Below are 24580 nucleotides of genomic sequence, written 5' to 3' on the forward strand. Positions count from 1 at the left end.
TACGGGCCTGGCAGCAGCAATGGGAGGCCATACAGCACCCTATGACAAAATGGAACCCACCAGCAGTGTGAGGAGACCTGAAAGTGGCACATGGCAGAGTGTGGCGATGGAGACAGCAGCAATGGGAGGCCGTACAGGGACCCATGAGACACTCTGGACCTGGCAGCAGCATGAGGAGGCGGTACAGGGGCCCATGGCAGATTACGGGCCTGGCAGCAGCAATGGGAGGCCCGTAATCTGCCAGCACCCTATGACAAAATGGAACCCACCAGCAGTGTGAGGAGACCTGAAAGTGGCACATGGCAGAGTGTGGCGATGGAGACAGCAGCAATGGGAGGCCGTACAGGGACCCATGACAGATTACGGGCCTGGCAGCAGCATGAGGAGGCGGTACAGGGGCCCATGACAGATTACGGGCCTGGCAGCAGCAATGGGAGGCCCGTAATCTGCCAGCACCCTATGACAAAATGGAACCCACCAGCAGTGTGAGGAGACCTGAAAGTGGCACATGGCAGAGTGTGGCGATGGAGACATGGGACCCCTGGCCACGCTTGACTTTCTGGCCACATAGTCGACATACGGCTACGTTTACTTCCTCGGGCGGCTTGACGAAAAATTGCCACACCGCCGAGTAGGAAACTTTGCCCCCGCTACTCCTCACTGGCTGACTGCTACTTCCTCCGTGCACACCGGCACCACTACTGGCCGTGGTGGTAGGCTGCAGTGGAGCTGGTGCTCTACTCCGTGGCCGTTTGCCTCCACTGACACTGCTGTGACCCTGCTGCCTCCTGGGCAACCCACCGACTGTTTTGCTCGCTGCCAAGCTGGCACCCTCTTCTCCTGATGATGCGGAAGCAATAGCCTGATGACGACGAGGCTGCCAAGTGCGATCAGCCTCATCATCATCAATTAGGGTCTCCGCCTCACTACTAGCCCCCTCGGCTGCGTGTGGGTCAGGAGACAGACCTGTCTCTACACCGGCTACCGAGCCACTCTCCTCGCCAGTACTTCTTCGCCTGGCTGCTGAAGAGGCGGATGTCTCCCCCCGTTCCTGACCGCCCTCTGTTAGCTCTTCCTCACTGTACAGTGGGGCTGAGCCCACAGCATGCGATACTTCGCTTGGTGAGGGAACACCAAAGGACAGGGGCAGGTAGAGGACACGTGATTTCAGTGGGCTTGCTCCCGGGCCATGCCAACTAACGGTTGTGTCTGACGTACCCGCCGACCGTTGGCTGTAGGTGTCAGAGGTGACCTGGGAAGAGGAAGACGACCGAGCCAACCAATCGATGACGGCAGGGTTGTCGGTGGAGACACGACCGCTGGATGACACCGGGAGCACTGGCCTCTGGCTGCGACTAGTGCTGCCTCGACCCCTTCCTCTGCTGCCACGTCTGCTTGCTCCTGAAACATTGCCTCCTCTGCCACTCCTCTGCGTGTTGTCTGACATACTCTTTAATTCAATGATTCTGTGTCCCTGAGTAACAGTTCTGTGTCCCTGAGTAACGGTTCTGTGTCCCTGAGTAACGATTCTGTGTCCCTGAGTAACGATTCTGTGTCCCTGAGTAACGATTCTGTGTCCCTGAGTAACGATTCTGTGTCTGTCCCTGAGTAACAGTTCTGTGTCCCTGAGTAACAATTCTGTGTCCCTGAGTAACAATTCTGTGTCTGTCCCTGAGTAACAATTCTGTGTCTGTCCCTGAGTAACAATTCTGTGTCCCTGAGTAACAATTCTGTGTCCCTGAGTAACAATTCTGTGTCCCTGAGTAACAATTCTGTGTCCCTGAGTAACAATTCTGTGTCCCTCAGTAACAATTCTGTGTCTGTCCCTGAGTAACAGTTCTGTGTCCCTGAGTAACAATTCTGTGTCCGTCAGTAACAATTCTGTGTCTGTCCGTCAGTAACAATTCTGTGTCTGTCCGTCAGTAACAATTCTGTGTCTGTCCGTCAGTAACAATTCTGTGTCTGTCCGTCAGTAACAATTCTGTGTCCCTGAGTAACGATTCTGTGGCCCTAAAGTCTCTCTGGCCCTAACTCTGTCCCTAATACAGAGAGGTCTGTCTCTCTTGAATGACCGGAGGCTAATGGAAAATTCTAAGATGGCCGCAATTTATAGCTCGACCATTACACAGTGCTGGCTGGCTGGCTGGCTGCTGATTGGCTAATGCGATTACATGTCATGAATGAATGCATTATGGGTCAGCGCGCCTTGTATGCACGCCTTCCCAGAGATCCCCGCTCCGTCGCCACACATGTCGCCGCCATTTTTGGAAAATTTCGATTCGCGCATCCGAAGTCTGCTAATTTTCGGATTCGGCGCGAATCGAATTTTTCCTAATCTTCTAAACGAATTCCACTTCGCCAAGTTCGATTCGCTCATCTCTACTAACTACAATAAGTGGTGAAACTACCAGTAATTAAATAATGCTAATCGCAAAAACTCCTCAGCTTAATCACGTAAGGGCTACTACACCACAGCTGTAATATGATATAACAAAAAATTCCAAACAAAAAGCAGTACAGTGAACAAATACTAAAATAATATATAAAAAAAGTCTTTAAAAACACCCAATGTACAAATGATAGTCCAAACACAAATTCTTCAATGTTGAAGCCCAATAAGGCCACATGTATTCCACCCAGTGCATTCGTGTTTCCACCACTTCCTTATACACTGGAGCTCACCAGATCAGTATGCCTCTCTTAAAATCGTACTTTATATATCAGTAGTGGCTCTCTATATGTCATCTGATTCATCATCTCCACACTCATGCTATAAATGAGGCTCCCCAAGATAAGAGATATGAGACAAAAAACCCCAATAGTGTATAATCCTTCAAACTCAATTTTATTAAAAGCTGAATAGCTACTCGCATAAATAAAACCACATTCTCACATATAACTATCCTCCAGATAAAACTCCAAGCCAGTGGTGAACCTGTCTGTGCACACATAAGAGGGCTTCTATCTGAACGTTCAGTAGCTGTCCAATACCTGATGCGTCACTTTCGGGACCACCAGCACCACTTCCGTTTGCTTTTTAGCCACGCCTGATGCATTTTATCCTTACAGCTTTATCCAGGGGACGGCTGGACAGCACGACAACTCCTCTTCAATCTGGTTAACCCTCTCATCCTTACACAGCTACAGTACATCTACACCTGTCATATAAAAAGGATAATATTAGAGGACAACAAGATAACCAGAGAACATGAGCAAATACACAAATATAAACAACCTGATCTCCTAATGCATCGATCATCACACTATACCAATGAAAATACCCATCCAGAGCAAAAAAAGGGATATATACGGAAAATTTTACTAGGTACAAAAATGAAATATAATTTATCGCTAATAAATAAATTTACATCTATTTCAATATTTAATCCATCTATTTTTAGAGTATTCAACAAATAAATCCATTTAGTTTCTCCTAGGCAAATCCTGAACTCTATTGGATCCTCTCCAGGAAGGATTGTTTTTTAAGGCCTTGCCCATGGTTTCATTGTATGTAGGAATGCAACCACCTTCTCTTGTTTACGCCTGAGATGGACCAGGGACTATGATCCAAAGGATGTGGATTGTGCATAGAGCAGTGTGTTACATGACATTTATAAAGAGGCGAAAAAACTGTGAAGATTTAATAAAAAATGCATTACATGGCTCTTAACCAGTTAATGTGTACCAATTATTGTTGGAAAATAAGGATATCATTTAGACATATACAGAACAAAAACATTTGTTTCATTTTGAGACGTTATTTAACCACTTCAGCTGCAGAAGATTTACCCCCCCCTTTTTGCTATATGGCACTGCGTTACTATAACTAATAATTGCACGGTCCTGCAACTCTGTACATAAATTGCATTTTTAATGTATTTTTTCCCCCCCACTATAAACGTAAAAAGACCGAAATTGAAAAAAAACAAAAAAAAAACAAAAGAACATTTTTTTTTTTACATATTTGCTATAAAACATATGTCCAATAAAAATATTTAAATAAGATTTCTTCATAAATTTAGGCCAAAATGTATTCTACTACATATTTTTGGTTAAAAAATAAAACAAAATCTCAGTAAGTGTATATTGATTGGTTTGTGCAAAAGTTATACTGTCTAAAAACTACAGCACATATACTTGTTGTTTTTTTTTTTTCTTTTCACTAGTATTGGCGGCATTCAGCCACTTATAGCGGGACTGCGGTATTGCAGCAGACAGTCTGACACTAACTGACCTTTGTGGGAACCAGTGACCCTAATACAGTGATCAGGGCTAAAAATATACATTCTCACTGTATTAATGACACTGACTGGAAAGGGGTTAAACAACTAGGGCGATCAGAGAAATAAATCTAGCAGGTTGCCACTGACAGAACACAGCTATGTAACCAAGGTAGAGCTGTGTTCTGTCAGTCTCCTCGGCAATCAAAGGGTGCCAGTGCTCATTCATTGCCCGGCACCTGTTGATAGGCTTCTGCTGTGTCCAATCACAGCAAAAGCGTTGCTCTGTTGTTTTTTGTTTTTAGTTAAACATGGGATTTTTAGGGTACAGACTATACTATATATACCAGTTGTCTTACTGTTTATAATATTTTGCTTTATTAATAGCCATTAAGCATTGTAATAAAAACATCTTGTTGTAAGTATTCATCCATACTTCCACCTACAACCCATTAGCAATATCTTTTTAAAAAAATACAAAAGCGCATTAGGTTTAATTTGATGTGGAGGCATTGCAGGTTATTGATGTGTTTTTATGAACAAGTTTATTTTTTCAGGAGAGAGGCGTGGGTGTCTATACTTATATAGTACAATACAAGATTAAAGAGTAACTCCACTTTTGTTGAGAAAAAAGCATTCCACACTAGATCTGTGTACATTGCAAGGATTTTAACAAACCTTCTTGCAGATTCCTATTTTTTTTGTTATTCTGAAGAAAAAGCTGTTTGTTTGTATCCATGTGCAAAATGAATGTGAATGGGAGTAATTATATAATTCTCAATCAGCTGCTGCATGTGCAGGGTTCTAATGAGGAAAATGCGAGGTCTGTATCCCTCTTCGACGTGTTTTCCCTTTTGGGTGTACAGTACTGTACATCACTTCTTCACATATGCCTAAAACCTTTGCTTTTTGTAAACTGATACAATAAATTAAAAATATATATTTTTGAAAGCATACTTTGCAAAGTGAGTAAATCCAATCAATATTTGGTGTGACTACCCTTTTGGTTTCAAACTAGCATTAATTCTTACACTTGCACACTGTGTACAGTTGCACAAAGTCAAGGATTTTGTAGGATTAAGGCTAGGTTCACACATGTGCGGGTGGTGCGGATGTGGATCTGCATGAAAATCCATGCAGCCGCACCACCCTCACAGAGGAATGCAGTCCCATGCCGCCCGCACTGGAAAACACAACCGTACTGGGAACCGAGGGTCCTGTGTGGGCTGCGTTTTCAGAAGAAGTGCAGGGACTTCTTTCCTGCGTGTCATGGGGCACTGAAGTCGATTCAAATGAATGGGCTCTCGTACCCACACAAAACGCGGCCCGCACAGCCTCATATATGTGAACCAGGGGTCAGTCAGGTGTATGATTAACCAATTATACCAAGCTGGTGCTAATGATGATCAATTTTTATATGTAAGTTGAAACATAGTCATTAACTGAAACAGAAAAAGCTGTGCAGGAAACTTAGAACTGGATGAGGAACATCCAAACTCTGCTACTAATTCAGTCTATACATGGGTCAAATTCTGAGCAAATTTTAATTCCAAATTCTTAAATTTTGTGTTTTGTAGTCCCATGGTGCCACCATTGATTTCAAAATTTGACTAACCAAGACTTCAATGTTATAAAAACCTTCTCACATGCGTTTCTATCTAAGCAATTTCTATTGATCTTTTAATGATTTTCACATGTGTCATTAGTTTCGAGGTTGGTGCAGATTTAGTTCTGCAGTCTTTTTATTTTATTTTAGTTTCATCCACCGAGAACTTCTTTCTGGCACATAACTTTTATACATATGATGTCTTTTTTGAATGTTGATAAATTTTAATTTGCAAAGATATAATGACGCATGTATATACACTTACTGAAATTATACTATCTAATTGGAAATAAGTTCAACACATTGGCGCTATCGCGCCTATTTTATATTTTTATATAGATCTGAATCAGATTGTTTTTAAAATGGGTGTAGTTCACACCGTTGTTGAACTTGTCTTCATTGACATTCATCTGTCAATTATAGGGCATTCTTGCCCTTCTATCCTGTGTCTTCGAGCTCCATTAAAATGGAAGACGGAGCCACGCACATGCGCCTTAGTTATTGCACACTGGCGCATACGTAACCGCGCATGCGTCATTATGCCTATTTATATGCGCCTATTCGCGTCATCACGCCAATGGTTCCATACCTCTGAAGATGTGCGTGCGCACGTAACGCGTAAGGAGGAGCCTGGACGTCGAGACGCTACGCCGCCGGAGCCACGTGGAGGCCCGGCGGCCATTATTTAGAGTGTCAGGGTTAGTTTGTCTTGCTGACACATCTTTATGATACCTGCCTACTTTGAATTGGATATTATTATTTTAATAAAGCTGCTTTTTATAACCTACTACACTATGGGTGTCCTTCCCTAAAACTCCCCTGAGGAGCTTTTGCTTGCAGAATCTTGATCTTGGAATCCTACACCTAATCGGGAAAAGGAGGATCTGTTGCTGCATCCACAGAGGAGGGATCCACCATTCCTGTAACCGGACCAGCTTTACCCCCTTCTGGATTGAGGATCCATGAGCTCTAGATGCACACTGCGTTTATGTGTCTTACTTCTGGTGAGTGCGTTTTTCAGCCGTTTCCACACGGATCACCAATTCTGAATCCTCATTTGTCACTGGACACGTCCATATGACCAAGACTTTCAGTGGACTTATATCTGTCTTATTATCACTACTTTTAGCGCTGCACTAATTTTATGTTATTTCATTTAAGTATATATTGGTTGCTTAGAGTGCTTAGCCGCTTTCAGGATTAGCGCTCACTGTTGTTGTTTTTTTCTATTTGTTTTTTTCTATTCGATAAGACTTCAATGTTACCTCATGTTGCTACAGAAAATCATTTTTTTGTGGCTGGTAATCCTATTTTCTTTCCAGGTCACAGCTCATGCTCATTTCTTTTTTTGATTATATTTCTCGCACGATTCTCCCATAATTATTTAGAAATTAATTTGTTTTTTAAAGAATTTCCAACATGTTCGGTCACTCAAATTCAGTGGCCACATGAAAATCGGCTGATGCTGTGGCAGCCAACAAAAGGTCCGCAGTTTGAATGAAAATTCTTACGATTTTCAAAAGAAAACTCATTCGGAATTTGACCCCTGTATGACCAGCATAAGGGGAGGTTGTGAAAGACCGTTTCATGTCACGGGACGTTTCTGGGGGTAACTCTGCACACCATTTGTGTATAGAACTCCCCTAGTTTACCATATTGCATTGCATTTTATTTTTAGAAAATGACAGTGCTGCAGATTAAAAAGGACAGGTTATGTTTAAATATTTTTTTTTCCATAATATTTATTAAGGAACTCAGAGCATACAGAGGATATAAGCATTACAAGGGAGCACATATGCATACAATAGTTGACAAAAGATAGGCAACAATCAGCAAGATATAAATACGTTATCAAGGTAGCAGGGGTAAGAAGAAATGGAGAAAGGCACGTCTGGTCTCCGTTCCCAGTACAGCGTAGTGGAGTCACGACACGGCAGAATTGGTGGTATGAAGCCTCAGTTACCAAGCAAAAGCCAATGAAGGGGCAAAAGTGTAAGGAGAGCACATTGTCATTACAAATGGTGATCGCAGGGAGATGGGTGTAAAGGCATACAAGGCATAGCCCCTACTGATATGCTATTGAGGTAAGCTGGGGAAGAAAGAGATGTTGCAGTTGTGGAGCAATTAGGTGTTAGCGCTCCTACAAGCAGGTTGGTGTATCCAGAGGTAAAGAGTAGGAGGAGAAGAAAAGAAGCTCCGAGTAGAATAGCGAGAGGATGGGGATGAAGGAATACAAATAATCATACAAAGAGGGGGAAATGGAGAGAAAAAAAAAGGGGGGGGGGAAGGGATGGATAAATGGGAAAGGGAATGGCAGGGACGGGGTAAGGGAGGGTATGAGGGCAGATGAAGTGCCTTCACTAAAAACTGTCAGGGGAGGATATGTGCCTAAAAAATCCGAGGACAGGTTATTTAACAACCCTTAATTACAGAATGATTTGATTTGTGTTACAATTGTATATGCTATACATCCCCCCCTCCCCAAAAGTGGAGTTGCACTTTAAATTACAAATACATATGTGCAGAATCAAAAGTCCCTGCTCACAGGTGCTTGCATATATAATATTGTCAAGAATCACATATGTGTATGTGTGTGTGTGTGTGTGTGTGTGTGTTAAGTTTTGCATAAAATTGCCAAACTGTAAACAGGCCTGCACCACTGCAAATATGAAGTCAAATTGTTATGTGTAAAGGTAATAGGATAAAAATGAATGATTAAGGTCAGCAAGGACTGACAACATATTTAGCTCGTGGCTATAAACCAAATGTTGCCAAGAAGAAGCAATAAAGGTATGTAGCTGCACAACAGCAGAGGACATGTCCTATGTTTAGCTGACTGGGCAGCCTGAAGCAAATTGTCAAACTAAGTAAACAAGGATTCTTGTACTACTATTCCCATTTAAGGAGATTCTTGGTCCAGCACCACAGTATCAGAGTTCTCTAGCCATGGAGCCCAAACCTTGCCACATTTAGAGGGACATCCTTATGACCTTTTTTCAGAAAAAGCAAGGCATTTCAGGGCTCGGAGTTCCACAAAACCCAACAGACAAACCCCAATTGTTGGGTTATCTGAATGGCGGTTGCATCTCAAATGTAGTGCAAGAACTGTGACAAGTATGTAGCTATGATTGTACATGTCCAGGAAATATGAATATAGCCTACAGTGGAGTTGGAAAGATCAGCTGTAAACCTCCCCAGCCGTGCTGGTGTAAGACCATTTAAAATTGCACAAATCTATCCCTGGCAGAGATCAGTTGCATAAATGAGTAATCCCAAGTGTCATCCCAGTCATTATCCCAGACAGTTTATCTGTGTTTTGAAAAAATAGAAATCTATGCATCCAGGGGCAGGTTATATATTTTATTTATACATCACCAATCTATTTCACCTGTATTTAGAGGAGACATGTGAATGAGGACTTGGGCAGACAGGTCATTAGCATTTCCCATGTAGCTTTTAGGAGTGTGTGTGGTGGGGGGGCCTTGTTTTTACTATGAACAGGAATAAAGGAGCAACAGCAATACACAGGGACTGCAGGATCAGCACAGTCTGCATAAACTGGGTCATTCATGCATGTTGCTTAGCACAGTCTGAGAGGCACAAGGGTAACTGCACTTGGCAGTGTGCTCCATTGTCAAACTTGTGGCATACCCTGAAATCATTTATTTCTGCTTTGTTGGATGAGGGAGACTTTGGCTAGAAAGAGTATACTTGTACACAAGGTAAAATACAATTATGCTCAAATGCTTTTGTAAAAGTTATTCTCATCTTTTTGGCTTTGTCTTAACTTTTTTTATCAGTGAAGCAAACTAAAATGTCTGTTAATAAGATTCCTCATTTGTTTTTCAAATCATCTACTAGTTTTTTTCTCCCCGAATCTGTGATTTTCTCAAGACACATGTAGCAAAAGTTTTGTTCCTATTTTTAAATCCTATATCTGGGCTGCTTTTAAATTTACCAATGCAGTGAGATCTTCTTTGCATGGAATGAGCCAAATGTTTATTTGGCTCAGGAAGGGGGTGGATAAGTATCAATACTTATTCCTCATTTCCCTGGCAGCTGACACTCTCCACCACTGTCTAGCACTCCAAGTTGTGAGTGGGACCTTACTGTTCTCCCATACAATAGAGGGCTGCTGGTTCTAGAGGGCTGCTGGTTCTGCTTTGTCTGTGATAATGCCAGAGTGCTGCAACTGACGGCAGCAACTTTAAGCAGTTATGAAGAGGAGGAAGCCTGTAAGTGAGAAATAAGTTAAGTATTTGTACTTGTTTGTACTTGTGCCCAAGACCTACCTTTCTACCTGAGGTGGTATCAACCTTCCACGTCAATGAAGACCTAGTCCTTCTCTTTGTTCCCTGCTCCCTAGAGAGATTGTTGTTCCGTTGTCTGGATGTTGTCAGAGTTTGACTTTCTGAGAGAGGGTATGGCTTACAGATAAACTCTTTATCCTTCCAACAGAGCCTAGCAAGAATAAAACCACTCCAGTGCTATCATATGCTCACTCTACAAGATCAGTTTCCTGGGCATTCTCAACACCAAGTAAAACCTTTTTTTCTCTGATTGTAAAGAACACAGGCTTCTCTAAATCACTATGTCTGAGTTATATGCAGCTACCTTGGACTGTCCCTTGATACTGGATGGAGAATATGGGTCCGGCTTGTACAGGTTCAGGGCTGCAGTTTGCCTGAGGTAGAGCCCTGACCCTGTAGACCACTGTAGGGGTATGTCCATTGTGAAGCAAAGCCAGGAATGAGTTAACCCATGTTAATTCCTGTGACTTAAATTGTCCAAACTTGTGGACCAGGTTGTCGGCTCTTCTTTCAAATTTTCCCCATTTTCTCTTTCAGCCTGTCTTTGGGGTGCTTTTTGGACCTATGCTCAGTATTCTGGTGCTTAGCAAAATTGTGACTCCTGCATGGTCCAGAACACTTTATGCACCTGAGCTGCCTATCTCCTGAGGGACTTACTGTGGGAACTCCACACCTTGTCATCTTTGGATTTGAACTTTGAGTTGGCAACATTTTCCGGTCTCCATTACACTGCGGGTGCACAGTTGACTGAAATTACGATACCTGGGTTTCTGCAGCCACCAAGATGCCTGATGCTGAGGCATTTACTTGCCTCCATTAGTGTTGTGTAGTTTGTGAGTACCTGTCAGGGAATCCTCTGTTCAGAGCCCTAGTGGCTTTTCCCTTGACTCCCTTTCTTCCTCTGGTCAGTCAGCTGGATTTTCAGGCACTCCAGTGCCCTCTTTCTAGAGAGAATTTTTCTACCACAATACCAGATTTCATAGACAGAATTTCTGACCTTATTGAAGCCATAGATGGCAGGTATCACAATCGTGCCCCTCCAGCCTCTCCCCCTTCCTCATATTATTTCATCCTTGAGCCAGAGATCGTACCTGAGAGAGGAGATTGTATGGAAGATGAAAATCCCCCGGCCTCTGAGGCATCGAATCAGAATTACACCTCTAATACTGAGATTTCACTTAAATGAAAGCTACTGTAGGTACGCTTATTGGTGCTGTCAACTATTACTTGGCATTGGAGCAGCTCATGCCTCACCGTAAAGTGGCCAGTATAGGGTCACTTGAATTCCTCAAACCTACCAAGACCTTAGAAGTCCATTTGCTGGTATGGGGATTGACATTGCCTGGAGAAGACATTTTCTCCTCAAAGTTTCATCTAGCAGTATCCTATTTAGAAAAGCTTACTTCGTTGGTGATCATCTCTTGTCTTAAAAAGACCCTCATGCACCTCATGGAGAACAATCTCATGTTCAAAAACCTAGTAGGTAAGAGGTTAGGGGCTCTTATAAATCTGTATTTTCCTTGGCAGGCTATATTATTGTTTCCTCACTGGATCCTATGTTAAGCACTTATCTAGGTTCATCGTAAACTGCAGGGTGCTATACAGGTCCAGGGATGTGGTTCATCCAGTGGTGGAACACTGTTTTTGAAGACCTCTTAAAGGTTATGTAAATGTAGAGGTTGAAGATCTGGCTGAGGCTTAGTCTGTACTGAGAGGATCACAGAGTGTGGTGGTAAGTCAGGGCTTTGTTCCTTTCTGGGGGGCCAGGGTGCTGTTAACTCCACATGTGCATGCTCCTCCACCCCCTGCTTTACTGCCCAGTATCAGCACAGCGATACTTGTAATGAGACCTTACAGGTGTTTGGCGACAGCTTCAGGAGCTCATTCTATTTGCTCATCACGGCTTGCGGGATTCTTTTCATCCTGTCTTAAGGTATTTTCCAGTGTATATGCCTCCACACAAATTCCTGGATTTAAGCACTTTGTTGATTTTGTGTTTTTTATATATTTTAACGATATCACGGTTTATGTACAGCATTTTGATTTCACATATTGCTGTTAACAATAGACATTGGGGATGCCCAATTTCATCTGATTTCAGACGCGAAGTGGGGTTGGGCCTGGTTAGTACTTGGATGGAAGACATTGGGGGTAAGATCTTGGTGATTTCATAGGGTTATTTTTCATTATTATTTATTTTTATCGTTTTGGGTTTGTGAGTGCTGAACGTGTTTATATACCTATATCTGTTGTGCCAAGTATCTAGGCATAGTATCAGCATCTAATGTATGCATAAATTCACCTGAGCACAGATATTTCAATTCTATTTTTTTATTTCCAGGTTTAATTTATAGTTGGGATTTGACTGGAATTCTACTTTAATGGTTTGGCTGTTGAAGATGAGGTCCTGGGTGATCGGTCAATCTCTATGGCCTTAAAACCTGGCAAATTGTCTTCTCAAATATCTACTACCATACCTGGAAGGTATACTTTGGATACTGTGAGGCTAGAAACTACTCTGTTGGATGAATCTAGTCTTTATTCCAATCTGGTCTAGATCTGCATTTGACCTTGAATACCATCTAGGGTCACGTCTCAGTTGTAATTTTTGTTTTCGAAAGACAGCTTGAAAGCCTTTTTGCAGGGTGTCGTTTACACTGTTCCCCCTGTTTACTTCCCAGTGACACGATCTGATCCCAACCTAGTTCTGTCTGTCCTTCAGAAATAGCACTTTAAACCTGTTGGGGATATTTTCTTGTCTACAATCATTGTGTCCTTCATCTATGCTTTGACCACTGCAAGAATAATCTCTGTTAGTGGCTATATTCTCTAAAACGTCCTTCCTAGTGTTACATATAGTAGAGATAACGTTGTCTTGAGACCTAAGACCTTCCTTTTTCCCAAAGTGGTCACTTCTACCATAACAGGACATTTTCTTCTCCATCTCTGTCCTGATCCCAAAAATTGTTGGGTGATTTTCTGTCCACTGTGTGGATGTGCTCCGTGGTGTGCGAGTCTCTCAACTTTAGCTTCTTTTGTCATTACTGAAGGATATCCTGCCTCTGGTTCCACTATTGCTAGGGAGGTTAGGCAACTCATCATTCAAGTATAAATGATAGGGTTCCACCCTTCCCTGTAAAAGCACACAACCATATCTATTAGTGTTTTCTGCACTTTACAGTATCCAGAAACTATTTCCCAGATTTTTAAGGCTGTCACCTGGTCTTCTGTTCACACGTTCAAAAGTCCTGAAACTGCCATTGGGCACCACCATCATGGATGTGATGTCAGAAGACTCCGCTTTCACCCCCTTCATTCTTCCCCTGGCAGCTACAGAAAATGTTATGTAGGTTGGTGAAGGGAGGAACAGAAGAGCTGAGTCAGGATTGAAAGTTTGATTCACTTCAAAGTGTAATGGTTTGGTGCAGTTACTTAACTGCCTCCTGCCCGCCATATAAGGTAATGATGGGCACAAGGTGGTTCTCTCGTTCTGGGAGGACGTCATATGAGGTCCTCCCATTCTTACCGAGCACGCGCGGCGATCGGTGGTGCGGATCATCAATCAACAGACGAAGATGTCAACTCTGTCATGTGATCAGCTGTGTCCAATCATAGCTGATCACATGTAAATAGGGAAATGCCGATTATCAGCATTTCTCTCCTCACGAGCTGTCATGCTGACAGCTCGAGAGGAGGGCCAGTAATCGGCTTTACTCAGTGGGCACATGTGCACTGATCATTACCTGTCAGTGCCACCTATCCATGCCAGTCAGTGCTGCCTATCAGTGCCATGTATGAGTGCTGCCTTTCAGTGCCCATCAGTGATGCCTGTCAATGCCCATTGGTGCCACCTACCAGTGCCTCCTCATCCGTGCCACCTATCAGTGTCCATCAGTGCCCATCACTGCAGCCTCATTAGCACACATCAGTGAAGGAAAAAAATCACTTATTTACAAAATTTTATAACAAAAACTAAGAAAAAACTTTTTTTCAAAATTTTCAGTGGTTTTTGGTTTGTTTAGCAAACAATAAAAAACCCAGAGGTGATTAAATAACACCAAAAGAAAACTCTATCTGTCTCAAAAAAAGTATAAATATTTTATATGGGTACAGTGTTACATGACCGCGCAATTGTCATTCAAATTGTGACAGCGCTGAAAGCTGAAAATTGGAGTGGGCAGGAAGGGGGTATAAGTGCCCTGTAGGCTAGTGGTTAAAATGTACTGCCTCCACTCCCCTCTGCAATTCTTATACTACCTTGTACTCAGTCCAAAAATATGTTTTGCACTAAGCCAGCAAGCCACTTGTCAAAACCTTCAGAGCCGACCCTTGCATGTGCAGTAAACTCTTCATTCAATCCAGTGGAGAGTTCATGCTCCACTGCAGCACTTAATACAAACTCTTCATAGGATTAAATGAAGACTGTACTGCACGTGCACCAGCCTGTTTCAGATTTTTGACAAATGGTTTGTATGTAATATCTTGCTGGATCGGTGACAGGTGAGCCTAAGGGTGCATTTACACCTGTGAATGCACCAGACATTGATTACAAGCGAGAACCCCGGCGGGATTTCCCGGTGATTAGCTGCAGGAGGCATCTGCTCCTTTTGAAAGCAATGGAAGGCTGTTGGCTGCCACAGCTAATCATGGCCACTCACATGTAATCTTTCTTGCACTGATCACATGTGAATGGTTCATGCTGGATGCAGACAGTCTGCGTCTAGGGCCTATCACTTGCATGTGATCTGTGATCACTGCAATAATGATTACTTGTGAGCGACTGCGATTAGCTGCAGAAACCAGCAGCCTTCCATGGCTGCAGTATGTTCACCCCACAAAAAACACCTACTTATCACAGATACGATTAGGAAAATCTGTTACTGCAATCTGTTACTTTTCTTTTAGTTGAGTTAATGGATATGTATATGGTCTTGAATGCCAACAAACCAAAGTTGTTTAATAAAAATACGTTTCAAGAAATTAAATATTTTACTTTTTATGTGTATTTGAAAATGATATATAATCAGTCATTTCAGCTTCAGGGAGTATCTGCTTGTATGTTCCTTCAGTGCAACAGTTTTAGAGGAAATACAATGTGTGGAAAAAACTGTTTTCCTCTACAATTTGAATTTTTTGTGACTTTCAGGGGTGTGGACATTTTTTAAAATACAACTTGTCCAGGGACTAAATTGGTGTCCCAATCTACTTGTCCCTCATGACAATCTACTTGTCCTGGAAAAAAAAAACATTTTAGCCTAAACCGTATTTAAATCGGAGGTGATTTTAGTAATGTATGGGGCTTTTAAAAACAAAAGGGGCTTTATGGCAACTTTGGCCACATACAGTAAATGTGCCAATATAAATATATACGCATTGAGGACACTTAAAGTGATATTAAAGGCTCCGATTTTATGTTTTAAAAATAACAAACATTTCATACTTGCATGCTCTCTGCAGTTGTTTTGCGCAGAGCAACCCCAAGCCGCCTCCTCTTGGGCCTTCCCGCTGGAGCTCCTGACTCCTGACAAGATGCTTGCTCGGGGGGCATTCATGTGTGCTTACTCCTGAGCATGGCTCGGCACCTGCCCTCTACTCCCTCCTCACTGGCTGTGATAGATAGCAGCAAGGGCCATTGAGAGAAACCTGGGGCAGCTGATGCTCTTGGGGGAGCGAAGCTCCACACTGAAGGTTTTTTTTTTTTACTGTCATGCATAGAATGAATGAAGGTAATAAAACCCTTTATGAATGCACTCAACGATAAAGAGGTTCTAAAGGCTAAAGTATTCAGACATTTTCAGTTTTGTTATGTTGCAGCCTGATAATACAGTTGTTTACATTCATTTTTTTTTTCTCATTAATATACAATCAGTACCCCATAACGACAAAGTGAAAACAGAATTTTAGAAATGTTTGCAAATTTATGAAAAGGGAAACACTGAAATATCACATTGGCATAAGTATTTAGACACTTTTCAACAACACTTGAAATTTGGATTGGGTGCCTTCCTTTTCTCTTGGTCGTTGCTGAGATGTTTCTACACCTTGATTGGAGTTCACATGGGGTAAGTTAAATTGATTGGACATGATATGGAAAGGCACACATCTCTCTATAAAAGGCCTCACAGCTGACAATCCATACTGTATCACAACAAAAGCCATGTGATCGAAGGAACTGCCTGCAGAGCTCAGACAAGATTAATGCAAGGCACAGATCAGGGAAAGGATACAAAACCTTTCTACTGCACCAAGGTTCCCAACTCACAGTGGCCTCCATAATTCTCAGATGAAAGAAGTTTGGCACAACCAGGATTTTTCCAAGAGCTGGTCGCCCGGCCAAACTGAGCAATCAGTGGAGAAGGGCCTTACTAAGAGAGGTGACCAAGAACCCAATGATCACTCTGAACTCCAGAGATCCTCTGTGGAGATGGGACAAAGAAGAACAACCTTCACTTCAGCCGTCCACTGATCTGGGCTGTATGGCAGAGTGGCTAGACGGAAACCTTTCCTCAACAAAACACATGAAAGCCCTCTTGGAATTTGCAAAAAAGCTTTTTTTGTAGCCTTCTCCAGATCTGTGCATTGGGCTACTCCTGTCTCTGAACTCTGCAGGCAGTTCCTTTTGACCTCATGGCTTTTGTTCTGATATAGTATGTAATGGCTTTTGTTCTGATTATAGTATGTAATGTCAGCTGTGAGGCCTTTTATAGAGAGGTGTGTGCCATTTCAAATCATGTCCAATCAATTTCATTTACCACAGGTGGACTCCAATCAAGATGTAGAAACATCTAAGCAATGGTTAAGAGAAACAAGAGGCACCTCCGCTGAATTTCAAGTGTTACAAAAGGTCTGAATACTTAAGCCAATGTGACATTTAAGTTTTTCCTTTTTCATAAATTTTCAAACATTTCTAAAATTCTGTTTTCACTTTGTCAATATGGGGTTCTGAATGTAAATTGAGAAAAAAAGAATTTACACAACTGTAATATCAGTCTGCAGCATAACAAAATTGAACAAAAGTGAAGGGGGTCTAAATACTTTGTGAATGCACTGTTAATGTACTGTAAATGTAACACAAACCGGAAACTGGTTTACTTTGAGGACTTATGCACAGGGACGTAAAGCTGAAACATAAAATCCCAGAATGCCAAGTACAGCCGTCAGTATAAGTGAATGGCTGTATGCGACCATGCTCGGGTAAACGCCAATTGCTGCATTGCCTAATGGGAGACATGCAAGGAAAGTCTAATTCGGCTGTCTGTAAAATACAAGCATTTGAAGAGGGTGACAAATCTCACCACTATTATTTTCCCAGCAGCTGTGGGTGAACCCCGTATCACTGTCTTTCCCTATTGTCTGTGCTGTTTAATTTTCTGCAGTCTTAGTACTGCCTGTTCCCTCTTGCCATTTCATTTAATGAAGAATTTCCTGTCCGTTATAACATCGCTCGTAACAATACAGGAATCAAATTCTCCTGAGAGTTGAAATCCCACACATATCTACAACAGGCTTGCATATATTTTTTCATTTTCTTTTTTTTTTTGCCTTGATTTTGATCATTTATTTAGATTTTCATACTAAAATGTAACCACTTCCAGGTTTGCAAGGAACACAAAAGGAGGAACAACTAGGTCTTTCACTGAATACACACTATACATGCAGTGAGGTTCATATGTTCTTGGTTCCTACACATATTTATTTCCCCTGAGACAACCCTGTGTATGTGTATTATGTAAGTTGTGTCCTTTTGTAGTATGACATATGTGTCTGCTACAATTTATAAATCAATGTCACATTTACACCTCTCAGAGAGTTGTTTGGGAGGTTAGTGTTCGGCAATTAGGATGAAAACTGTATACAAATCAATTTTAGGTATAAAATGTGTAACCCCATATAAATCTCTACCCTGAGACTACTTTGAAGATCACTTTTGGGCAGTTTTGCCTGGGATCAGATTTTGCTCCTCCAGCTCAAAGCAAAGGTTGCTTTTGTCACATTCCTGCAGTTCAGCTTTAAAATGTAACTGTGGGCCAAAATTTTCCGACTATTAAGAGCACTTTTTCCTGGTTTAAAATAGTGTCACAACTATACTTCAGCCCAGTCAATAACATTCTAGAAAATGTTGATATTACTTGTGACCACTACAGGAGGATTTGCAAGGAAATTTATACTCACTGATATTCTCAGTGGTGTCATAGATGTTTACTTTTGGGTTTAATACTGCTTTAGGCAAACATTTTATTATATTCTAGCTTACTAATTCTTAGGTGTGATGGCTGCATTAGTGTTTTTTTTAGGCTTTTGCATCCATTTTCACCTGGTGATCCAGTCAGGTCAGTATGTCTGTTCTTTTCTCAACAGAACAAGCTCTCTTGCAGCTACAGACATGAGACAAACCATTCAGCACTAGCAGGAGTGCTTAAAATCAGCTTTTATTTATGCAAAATCTTTATCCCAACAGGAACAAAACTGTTTGCTGTAACTGATTATAATGTATTAGCTGTTCAGCTTCAATTTGTTACAATATTCAAATCTACTAGCACATCTAGCACTTCCCTCTCCCCAGAATGAATGAATGAGCACAGGGGGGCACCTCTGGACAGCAGCATTGTCAAAGTGGTGTCTCTCTAATACTGGAGGTGTGTTACTGGCTAGATCATTAGGGGAAAATGGGGTAAAAAGCCTAAAAAAACCTAATACATCCACCACATCTAATGACTGGTAATCTGCAATATATTACATTGTTGGTTTTAGGGTTTAATACCACTTTGGGCCCGGTTCGCGCTGTCACATTGCATATTATTCTCACAAGGAGTGCACTGCATTCCTGTGCAAATCATTTACGATTCTGTGCGGTGCAGTTTTAGCCCATAATTTTGTATGGTTTAAATTACACCACAAAAAAAGGTGTTTTTTTTTGTTTTTGGGTTTTCTTGGGCTCATTTGTGGCACTGGAATCCGATTGTGTGGATGTTCATACCCATGTGATCCGATTCATGCAGACCAACTGCTGATTTGCTTGAGGTGGACATACATATTGGTGATTTCTGTTTGCATACATTTGTGATATTGGAGGCACAACCTATCGACTGTAGCATCCCAGGAAACCACATTCCCTTCATCTGCAACAGATAATCAGTACAGGTGAGGTGAATAGGCTCCACAGTATTAAAACACTGTTGGAAACAACTGTACTTTCATGTATTGTGTAGGGTGAGCAGGGTGGGGTAGGTTATGGAACTGATTGTTAACAAGGGCCTTTTTTTCAGGATGTGTCCGTTTGTCCTATAAAAGGCACAGTGGGTTTTTTTGTTTTTTTGTCAAAGCTTAAAGCAGAATGTTACCCATAACAATTTGATGAAAAATAATGTTCTTTAGCAAGGAACATACAGTACATTCCACATTAATAATTATGCCACCAAAATTAGTGTATAAATTGCCTCCAGCATTGTTCCAGCCTCTTCCTGCTAGAGGCTGCAATTTTGCTAAAGCCCAGAACCCCTGAGCAGCAGTAACACCCCGGGCACATCAAGCCTGACTTTGAAATCGTGCGAGTTTCAGGTGCGATTTGCAAGACATCTGACACAGATGTCTATGCAAATCGTACCAAAAGTAGTGCATGTCCTACTTTAGAAATTGGTGCTGATCCGACCAAATTGGAACAGCACCAATATGACCGCTGTAATTGCAGACAATAGGGTGTGACTTGGCATATGATTTGCTAGTCGCATGGCATGAAAATCGCATGCCAAGTCACACAGTGTGACCGGGGTGTTAATCTTTAGGCTGTCAGAAGATCGGCTGCGTGTCTCACCCTTATCTGCACATGTTCAGTTGGTTCTCTATTGTTCAGCACTGTGTCGAAAATATAGAGAGCAATGTATTACTGGATTGGAATGGAGCCTGTATAGGCACTTCTTTTCAATGTTTTACATAGCTATGTAAAACATTAAAAAACAAAGAGGGCACAAACGCCTAGCTCATTATGCCAAACATTTATTAAAGGATGTTTTAAAACAATTGTTAGACTTACAAGACTAGTGAGCTAAAGGCATGTGAATGCATAAAGCACATAATGGAGTCCACTCTCCACTCTCAAATGGAAATGGGATGAGAAAGACCTCTGATGCGTTTTGGGGACCTTATTCCCATCCTCAGAGCTATGGCTATACCTGCAAAAGGGGCCAGCCTAAAGTGTTCTAGCAGAACTGCATTTTCTGGCTAAAGTTCCACTTTAAATGAACAAGCTGATGTTAGAAGTTGATTGGCTACACCAGATTTTGCACTCTAATTTTCGTAAATAACCCCCGTATGTTTGTCGTATTCTATGTACACACAAGATATTTGGCATTATGCTGGAAGATTCTCATTGTATATTATGAACAGTTTTCAATTTGCATTTCCAAGTCCAGGAAGGCTGTATAACTTTGGGAAATTTTTAAAAAGTAGTCTTAGTATCTCCCCCCCAAAATAAAAACTCTAAACACCCTTAAAATACAGTTTTGGTAAACACAATTTGCAGGGTAGAGTAAATAAATTTTGGATTGAATCTGGTGTTCATTTTGTTTTTTGTTCATTACTACTTGGCAGACAAAAGCCTGAACATGTTTATTGATTTAGGTTTGTACATTTCCAAGGTATGTTAAAAATATTTTCTAGAACATTATCTATACTGCAGTTATTTTCATGAGTCTCATGTTTCCCTGCGAGAAAGGAATACGTTTTGTTTACTGTTATGTTAAGAAAAAATATCTAATGCTAAACCACAAACATTTTGGATTAAGTACATAAATGATAAGTAATGCTAACTAATGAGAGAGAGAGAGAGACACTGAGGAAATGTTTCTTCCTGGTTACAACAGACTGATGGCATCACCACAGCTAAAGCTAGGTCACTAGACCGGAAAACAGGGACTGATTTTTAATTAAGAAAATCACAGTTCAAAATAAATATAGTTGTTTATTGGATGTATATTGTTACTTCATTGTCTGAAATGTATTCATACAAACAAATTACTGAGAGGGTGCAAATGAGCGAATTGTTCTTCCATGTTAGACTCAACAAAGACAAGTTGATTCATGTAACTTTGCTTATTTTTGATAGCCTATTCTATCATTCTCCCCTGTGCTGCTTTGTAGTCCTCCTAACCATTCTTGTGCATTACCTACTCTGTCCCTCAGCCAGCCAGTCAGAAGGGATTGTATCACAAGACACTACTTCTGAACTCTTAACCCACTTGTTTTACACCCCCCCTTGACCCCCCACCCGTTACAGTCAGCTGGCTAGGTTAGTATCACATTACCAAGATCTGTTACCATAGCTATACATGACACACCTACGCTATATTGCCAAAAGTATTGGGCCAGCCCTCCAAATTATTGGATTCATGTGTTTCGATCACCTCCATGGCCACAGGTGTATAAAATCAAGCACCTAGGCATGCAGACTGCTTCTACAAACATTTGTGAAAGAATGGGTCGCTCTCAGGAGCTCAGTGAATTCAAGCATGGTATCGTGATAGGTTGCCACCTCTGTATTATGTCCATCCTTGACATTTCCTTGATAATAAATATTCCACAGTCAACTGTTGGTGGCATTATAACAAAGTGGAAGCAACTGGGAACAACAGCAACTCAGCTACAAAGTGGTAGGTCACATAAAATGACAGAGCGGGGTCAACGCATGCTGAAGCACAGAAGTTGCCAACTGTCTATAGAGTCAATACCTAAAGACCCCCAAACTTCATGTGGCCTTCAGATTTACACAACAGTGTGTAGAGAGCTTCAAGGAATGGTTTCCATGGCCAAGCAGCTGCATCCAAGCCTTACATCACCAAGTGCAATGCAAAGCGTTGGATGCAGTGGTGTAAAGCGCGCCACCACTGGACTCTAGAGCAGTGGAGGCATGTTCTCTTTAGCAGTGAATCACGCTTCTCTGTCTGGCAATCCGATGGACGTGTCTGGGTTTAGCGGTTGCCAGGAGAACGGTACTTGCCTGACTGCATTGTGCCAAGTGTAAAGTTTGGTGGAGTGGGGATTATGGTGTGGGGTTGTTTTTCAGGGGTTGGGTTTGGCCCCTTAGTTCTAGTGAAGAGAACTCTTAAGATGTCAGCATACCAAGACATTTTGGACAATTTCATGCTCCCAACTCTGTGGGAACAGTTTGGGGATAGCCTCTTCCTGTTCCAACATGACTGCGCACCAGTGCACAAAGCAAGGTCCATAAAGGCATAGCTGAATGAGTTTGGGGTGGAGGCACTTGACTGGCCTGATCTTAACCTGATATAACACCTTTGGGATGAATTAGAGCAGAGACTGCAAGCCAGGCCTTGTCATCTGACATCAGTGCCTGACCTCACAAATACGCTTCTGGAAGAATGGTCAAACAATCCCATAGACACACTCCTAAACCTCGTGGACAGCCTTCCCAGAAGAGTTGAAGCTGCTATAGCTGCAAAGGGTGGGCCAACTCAATATTGAACCCTATGGACTAAGGATGCCATTAAAGTTCATGTGCATGTAAAGGCAGGCGTCCCAATACTTTTGGCAATATAGTGTAAGTTAGGATTTAGAGGCTGAAAGACACCAATTTTTTTTTTAATACTGGAACCATATCTGACAATACTATTAAACAGATGCACCTTGCCACCCGTGTAGATAAATTTTTGTTTCACATCTGTGAACTAATGATATGCATTAAAACAGGTATAAATGAGCATCTGGACTGTCTTTTAGACACTTTGATAACTCCATTTTTACAATTTCTTTTTTTACCCTTTGTTTTACAGATCGCATTTGCCAAATGGCATAGTTTTCTATTCCTAACAGAGCTTGAATAATAGTCTTCTTAAAGGGAAGAAGCTAATTAGCTTACTGGTTTACCTTTTTGTTGGAAGCAGCTGCGAAAAAATATTGGGGGAACATGGAAAAATCATGAGGATTTTGGTGGGAATGGAACTTTAAAACCCAGCACTTTAAATATTCAATGCTAATCACAGAATTACTACTAGAACTACTGTAATCTCTAAGAACCTGTACGAAAATGTGACAGCTTGAGGGAAGACTGTACACAAACCTGTTTTTGTAGCTAGACCCTAATGAAAATAATCTTCTTGTTGATTAATGTAGGTGAACTCCAGTCCGCCCTAAAACAACTGTAGTATTTGTCCCTTCCCTACCTTTCAAGGATAGCAAGGGTTGAATGCTCTTATAGGGGAGGTTTAAAGTTGAGAAATACTCACCTTAGTTTATGCTCCAGCAGGCTTTCTCACCAATGAAAGTCCAGTCTCAGGAAGTTGCTTCTTTTGTCAGTTGTGTGACCACCCCCTCTCTAACATCCTTACATATAATATAGGACCAATGGACGCCGAGGGCCTATCTCCATGTAGAAAGTGGAGGAGAGTGCCAGCAGCTGACGCAGTGAGAAGCAAGGTAAATATTCTTTTTTTTTTAAACCCTCCCTAGACTAAACAAGCATTTAAACCGTACCTTCTGGGGGGGCATATGCTAATAACATTTTATGGTTGACTGGAGTTCAGTTTTAATATTACAAATTTCTAATTATTCCTGCCACAGAATATCAAATTATTTGAGCTGTGATTCCTTGCGTGCAGAAACAAGCACTCAGCAGAAGTTTATTACTGTTTACACTGTCAAGTTTCTTGCCCTACATTTTCGAAGTGCTTTTTTTCCAGTATAACCATCTAAGTTTTCCATTAATCTTTCTTCATTTAGATGTCTGCAGCGACATGTGACGTGTGGATAAAATATACTGGCTCTCTATTGCACCCATCCAATTATTTCTTGTTTGAAGTTTATGACAACAACAACTTGTATGACAAAATTATCACAGCATCACAGGGTTCCAGCTAAGGGAATAGTTTAATGAGCTATAAAGGACAGGATCTTTATATGCCCCAGGATTCGTGGGGAGAGGCCATGACCCAGAATTTTTCCCTGCTCGAGCCTCTTGTTTTAATGTCAGCGGTTCTTGGTAAAAATGTATCCCATTAATGGAAATCCTGATTTATGGTGTGTTTCCTTATACAAGAAAGCAAGATGTTCATAAAAAAGAATTACTTCCATATGAGCAAAGTGAACCCTAAAACCATCTTATAACACGCACAGCACCAAATTCACTTTCCAGTCGACATTTGTTTGACTGTTTTGTTTGGATCTTTGCGTATATTTTGCTTTTTTTTTCCGTTTAACTTAAAAATCGGCATTTTCAGACTGAGGAGATGTATAATATTTTGTCTCGGTGGGGGTGCCTGCTGGAATACATTGAGGTGTGAACAGAGAGGGGTGCAGCACCCTGTTTCCTGCCCCTGCAGAGCACTGCAATAGAGGTTTCAGTGTTTTCCTTTTCCTTGAAGTCTACAGGATATGTATACATTGCACATTTCTGTGGGAAAGTAAATATGCATAGGTTGAAGGCAAAAATAAAT

The 24580-nt window shown here is 41.6% G+C and overlaps 1 protein-coding gene across 1 annotated transcript in view; it reads left to right on the forward strand.

The window, feature by feature from the left end:
• The window catches only part of SLC16A2 (solute carrier family 16 member 2), a 342141-nt gene that overhangs the window by 141565 nt on the left and 175996 nt on the right, over positions 1–24580 (forward strand). The gene's annotated exons all lie outside the window — the stretch shown is intronic.

Source organism: Staurois parvus, unplaced genomic scaffold, assembly GCF_062004578.1.
Source record: "Staurois parvus isolate SC_StPar_1 unplaced genomic scaffold, SC_StPar_1.0 ptg000365l, whole genome shotgun sequence".
In the NCBI taxonomy this organism is placed as follows: Eukaryota; Metazoa; Chordata; class Amphibia; order Anura; family Ranidae; genus Staurois; species Staurois parvus.